The sequence below is a fragment of the Mya arenaria genome, chromosome 9, assembly GCF_026914265.1.
Source record: "Mya arenaria isolate MELC-2E11 chromosome 9, ASM2691426v1".
In the NCBI taxonomy this organism is placed as follows: Eukaryota; Metazoa; Mollusca; class Bivalvia; order Myida; family Myidae; genus Mya; species Mya arenaria.
The window spans coordinates 4,759,403-4,765,996 of record NC_069130.1 but is presented as its reverse complement, the minus strand read 5'-3'; the positions used below and the strand labels follow the sequence as shown (position 1 = coordinate 4,765,996).

Genomic DNA, 6,594 nt, shown 5'->3' with positions numbered 1-6,594 from the left:
AAATAATTTTGAAATTTATTAAGTGCATTTAATGAACGTTATAGAAGTTTTTTTTATTAAAATCCCAACTTGCCCTTAACTTTTACTTGACTAAAACTTAAACCTAAGTCAATCAGGGGCCATAACTTGAATTAAGGATATGGAGTTATGTAACCTCATTAGGTGATGGTCCTGAACAATTGTGTGAAGTATTTAGTCAATTGAATGAAGCGTATAGAAGTTATTAAACAATATCCCAACCTGCCCTAAAACTTTAACCTAAGTTCCATAGTCAATCAGGGGCCATAATTTGTATAAAAGATAATATGGAGTTATCTAACCCCATTATGTGATGGCTCTCAACATCTGTGTGAAGTATTAGGTCAATTGAATGAATGGTATTTGAGTTTTAAGTGAAAATCCCAACTTGCCCTAAAACTTTAACCTGCCCTAAAACTTTAACCTAAGTCAATCAGGGACCATAACTTGTATTTAGGATAATATGGAGTTATGTAACCTCATTGTGTGATGGTCCTTAACAACTGTGTGAAGTATTAAGTCAATTGAACAAAGAATATAGAAGTTATTAATAAATATTCCAACTTGCCCTAAAACTTTAACCTTAAGTTCCATAGTCAATCAAGGGCCATAATCTGTGAAAAGAATAAAAATGGAGTTATCTAACCTCATCATGTGATGGCCCTGAACACCTGCGTGAAGTATTAAGTCAATTGAATGTAGGGTATTGGACTTATAAGTGAAAATCCCAACTTGCCCTAAAACTTAAACCGGACGCCGACGCCGACGCTGGGGCGAGTAGTATAGCCCACCTATTCTTTGAATAGTCGAGCTAAAAACAACATTGACATTGTTTGGAAATATATATGTTCTGTGACAGGTTTCGAATTTCGGAAAGAAAATATTCAATTTGAGATTTTTTTTCTTAAATTAATGCCTAAGGCAAAGGAGTTGGTATTAGTCAGAAACATCAAAATTTCAGTTCAAGGTAGAGTGGATTTGTCATAAGTAATTTTAAAGTAGTTAAATCGCCTGAGGTGTTATCTGACGATTGACCTCTAAGTTAGACATTCACATTGAATGTAGGTGGCTGAAACATGTGCTCTGCAAGTCAATCCATATGTTTCACATTTGAGCAAAGTTACTTGAAATCATTTTACCAGTTGAGGAGTAAATGAGCGGCAATGGATAGGTGATGGGCAGATATAAAAAACAGGGAAGCACGTGCTTGCATGGAATTTTATAAGCATTCTTGCAATGTGAGAATCTTGCTGGACACATCAATCTGGTAAATAATTTACAAAATATATCTTACCTTGGTGTTTTAAACTATATTTATATGACTGAATTGTATGATTAATTTGTTTACATAATGTCACATCTTTACCTCAGCTATGGCATATGTATTAATCACTACAATACTGTCAGCATGTAAAATCACACCTGACAAAGCATCAGTCCTCATCAATGATGATTTCATTACATGTGTATCAAGTTCCAGGTTTAGTATTTTTATTGGCAAAATGAAAGTTATGCATGACGGCGCCGACGGTAACGATGACACCAAAACAATATCAATACTCAAAAACAGACAAATTATAAAATGTACTCAAAAGCACTTCAATACCTAACACTGATTCCCCCAGCAAAGTACTCATCAAAGATGACGTGATACACCGTGTTGACCTCCACCTCTGCTGGGTGGATTCCCACGATCGTGCCGCAGAGACCAAACGGTACAGAGAAACCCTGCCGCGTGTTCACAACTCGGTCAAACAGCTGGTACTCTGTGCTAGAGTCAGGGATCAGGGAGCCGCTTGTTACTATTGGCTGAAAGGGTAATGAATATTTTTAAGAAATGTGAAGATATAAATATATTTATATAAACATACTTTAAACTTTGAAAGAGCACAATTTAAACTTAAGTAAGGTATCATAAAAGACTCTGTAGACCATTGTGTTTCTTAACCTGAATTTCGCCATACTACATAACTACAGCAGTATCTTTTCAAATTATTCACATACATTTTAAGGAGCGCAACCAATAAAGACCAAACCCCTTGAACAGAAAATTTGGCTTAACCTGCATCTTCACATTACAGACAACTCACCCTGTACAGTAGATGTGGCTTAACCTGCATCTTCACATAACAGACCACTCGACCTGTACAGTAGATGGGGCTTAACCTGCATCTTCACATACCGGACCACTCACCCTGTACAGTATATGGGGCTTAACCTGCATCATCACATAACAGACAACTCACTCACTACAGTACATGTGGCTTAACCTGTATTTTCACATAACAGACCACTCACCCTGCACAGAAGATGGGGCTTAACCTGCATCTTAACATAAAAGACCACTCTCCCTGTACAGTAGATAGGGCTTAACCTGCATATTCACATAACATACCACTCACCCTGTACAGTCGATGGGGTTTAACCTGCATGTTCACATAACATTCCACTTACCCTCTACAGTAGATGTGGCTTAACCTGCATCTTCACATAACAGACCAATCACCCTGTACAGTAGATGTGGCTTAACCTGCATCTTCTCATAACAGACCAATCACCCTGTACAGTATAATGTGGCTTAACCTGCATCTTCACATAACAGACCAATCACCCTGTACAGTAGATGGGGCTTAACCTGCATCTTCACATTACAGACCACTCTCCCTGTACAGTAGAAGGGCTTAACCTGCAACTTTTCATAACAAACCACTCTCCCCGTACCGTAGATGTGGCTTAACCTGCATCTTCACATAACAGACCACTTACCATGTAAAGTAGATGTGGCTTAACCTGCATCTTAACATAACATACCACTCTCCCTGTACAGTAGATGTGGCTTAACCTGCATCTTCAATAAACAAACCGCTCTCCTTGTACAGTAGATGGGGCTTAACCTGCATCCTCTCTTAACAAACAACTCTACCTGTACAGTAGATGGGCTTAACCTGCAACTTTTCATAACAAACCACTCTCCCTGTACAGTAGATGTGGCTTAACCTGCATCTTCACATAACAGACCACTTACCCTATACAGTAGATGGGGCTTAACCTCCATCTTCAAATAACATACCACTCACCCTGTGCAGTAGATGTGGCTCAACCTGCATCTTCACATTACAGACCACTCAACCTGTACAATAGATGGGGCTGAACCTGCATCTTCACATAACAGACCAATCAACCTGTACAGTAGATGTGGTTTAACCTATATCTTCACATTACAGACCACTCACCCTGTACAGAAGATGTGGCTTAACCTGCATCTTCAAATAACAGACCAATCATCATGTACAGTTCATGGGGTTTAACCTGCATCTTAACCTAACAGTACACTCACCCTGTACAGTAGATGGGGCTTAACCTGCATCTTTACATAAAGTACCACTTACCCGGTACAGTAGATGTGGCTTAACCTGTATATTCACATAACATACCACTCACCCTGTACAGTAGATGGGGCTTAACCTGCATCTTCATTTGACAGAACACTCACCTTGTACAGTAGATGGGGCTAAACCTGCATCTTCTCATAACAGACCAGTCACACTGTACAGTAGATGTGGCTTAAACTGCATATTCACATTACGGATGACTTACCCTGTACAGTATATGTGGCTGAATCTGAACCTTCACATAACAGACTACTCACCCTGTACAGTATATGAGAGTTTACCTGTATCTTCACATTACAGACCACTCACCTTGTATAGTAGATGGGGCTTAACCTGCATTATCAAAAAACATACCACTCACCATGTATAATAGATTGGGCTGAACCTGCATCTTCACATAACAGACCAGTCACCCTGTACAGTAGATGGGGTTTAACCTGCATCTTCACTTTACAGACCACTCACTCTGTACAGTAGATTGGGCTTATCCTGCATATTAACAAAACATACCACTCATCCTGTACAGTAGATGTGGCTGAACCTGATTCTTCACATAACAGACCAATCACCCTATACAGTAGATGTGGTTTAACCTGCTTCTTCACATTACAGATCGCTCACCCTGTACAGTAGATGTGGCTTAACCTGCATCTTCAAATAACAGACCAATCACCCTGTACAGTAGATGTGGCTTAAACTGCATCTTCAAATAACAGACCACTCACCCTGTACAGTAGATGTGGCTTAACCTACATCTTCAAATAACAGACCACTCACCCTGTGCAGTAGATGGTGCTTAACCTGCATCTTCACATAATTGACCACCCACCCTGTACAACTGATGGGGTTTAATTTCCATCTTAACATAACAAACCACACACCCTGTAGAGTAGAAATTGCTTAACCTGCATCTTCTCATTACAGACCACTCACCCTGTATAGTAGATGTGGCTTAACCTGCATCTTCACAAAATACCACTCACCCTGTACAGTAGATGGGGCTGAACGGCATCTTTACATAATAGCTAATGACCCTGTACAGTAGATGGGGTTTAACCTGCATCATCACATCACAGACCACTCACCCTGTAAAGTAGATGTGACTTAGCCTGCATCTTCACATTATAGACCACTCACCCTGTACAAAAGATGTGGCTTAACCTTCATCTTCAAATTACATACCATTCACCCTGTACAGTAGATGGGGCTTAATTTGCATCTACACATTACAGACCACTAACCTAGTTCAGTAGATGGGGATTAGCCGTGAATCTGCAGATTACAGACCACTCACCATCTACAATAGATTGGGCTTAACCTGCATCTTAACATAACAGTACACTCACCCTGTACAGTAGATGAGGCTTAACCTGCATCTTCACATCACATACAACGTACCCTGTACAGTAGATGTGGCTTAACCTGCACCTTTACATAACATACCACTCACCCTGTACAGTAGATGGGGCTGAACATGCATCTTTATTTGACAGACCACTCTCCCTGTACAGTAGATGTGGCTTAACCTGCATCTTCACATAACAGACCACTTACCCTTTACAGTAGATGGGGCTTAACCTCCATCTTCACATAACATACCACTCACCCTGTGCAGTAGATGTGGCTCAACCTGCATCTTCACATTACAGACCACTCACCTTGTACAGTAGATGGGTCTTTTCCAGCATCTTCACATAACATTCCACTCACCCTGTACAGTATAATGTGGTTTAAGCTGCAACTGCACATAACATACCACTTACCCTGTACAGTGGATGTGGCTTAACCTGCATCTTCACATAACAGACCACTCACCTTGTACAATAGATGTTGCTTAACCTGCATCTTCATATTACAGATCACTTACCCTGTACAGCAGATGGGGATTATCCGTGAATCGGCAGATTACAGATCGCTCACCATGTACAGTAGATGTGTCTTTACCTGCATCTTCACATAACATTCCACTCACCCCTAACAGTATAATGTGGTTTAACCTGCATCTTCACATAACATTCCACTCACCCTGTACAGTAGATGTGGCTAAACCTGCATCTTCTTATAACACACCAATCACCCTGTACAGTAGATGGGGCTTAACCTGTATCTTCACATTACAAAACACTCACCCTGTACAGAAGATGGGGCTTAACCTCCATCTTCACTATACAGACCACTGACCCTGTACAGTAGATGTGGCATAACCTGCATCATTACATTACAGACCACTCACTTTGTACAGTAGATGGGGCGTAACCTGCATCTTAACATAACAGTACACTCACCCTGTACAGTAGATGAGGCTTAACCTGCATCTTCGCATAACATACAACGCACCCTGTACAGTAGATGTGGCTTAACCTGCACCTTCACATAACATACCACTTACCCCGTACAGTAGATGGCGCTGAACCTGCATTTTCATTTGACAGACCACTCACCCTGTACAGAAGATGGGGCTGAACCTGCATCTTCACATAACATATAACTCACCCTGTACAGTAAATGTGGCTTAACCTGCATCTTCACATAACATACCACTCACTCTGTACAGAAGATGTGTCTGAACCTACATCTTCACATAAAATTACCCTCACCCTGTACAGTATAAAGGGTTTAACCTGCATCTTCACATATCATAACACTTACCCTGTACAGTAGATGTGGCTTAACCTGCATCTTCACATAACATACCACTCACCTTGTACAGTAGATGTGGCTTAACATGCATATTCACATAACAGACCACTCACCCTTTATAGTAGATGTGGCTTAACCTGCACCTTAATATAACAGACCAATCACCCTGTATAGTAGATGTGGCTTAACCTGCACCTTAATATAACAGACCACTTACCCTGTACAGTAGATGGCGCTTAATTTGCATCTTCACATAACAGACCACTCTCCCTGTACAGTAGATGGGACTTAACCTGCATCTTCACATAACAGACCACTTACCCTGTACCGTAGATGGGGCTTAACCTGCATCTTCACATAACAGACCACTCTCAATGTACAGTAGATGTGGATGAACCTGTATTTTCACATAACAGACCACTTACCCTGTACAGTAGATATGGCTGAACCTGCAACTTCTTATAACAGACCAATCGCCCTGTACAGTAGATGGGGCTTAACCTGCATCTTCACATTACAGACCACTCACCTTGTACAGTAGATG

The 6,594-nt window shown here is 40.8% G+C and overlaps 1 protein-coding gene across 1 annotated transcript in view; it reads right to left on the bottom strand.

Annotated features, from left to right (window-relative positions):
* Window positions 1–1,649: 1,649 nt before the first annotated feature.
* Window positions 1,650–6,594, bottom strand: part of LOC128202680 (5'-3' exoribonuclease 1-like) — a 73,765-nt gene continuing 68,820 nt past the window's right edge. Inside the window, exon 36 of the mRNA XM_052903726.1 lies at window positions 1,650–1,827. The gene's annotated coding sequence lies outside the window, so the exon portion shown is untranslated. The remainder of the gene's footprint in view (window positions 1,828–6,594) is intronic.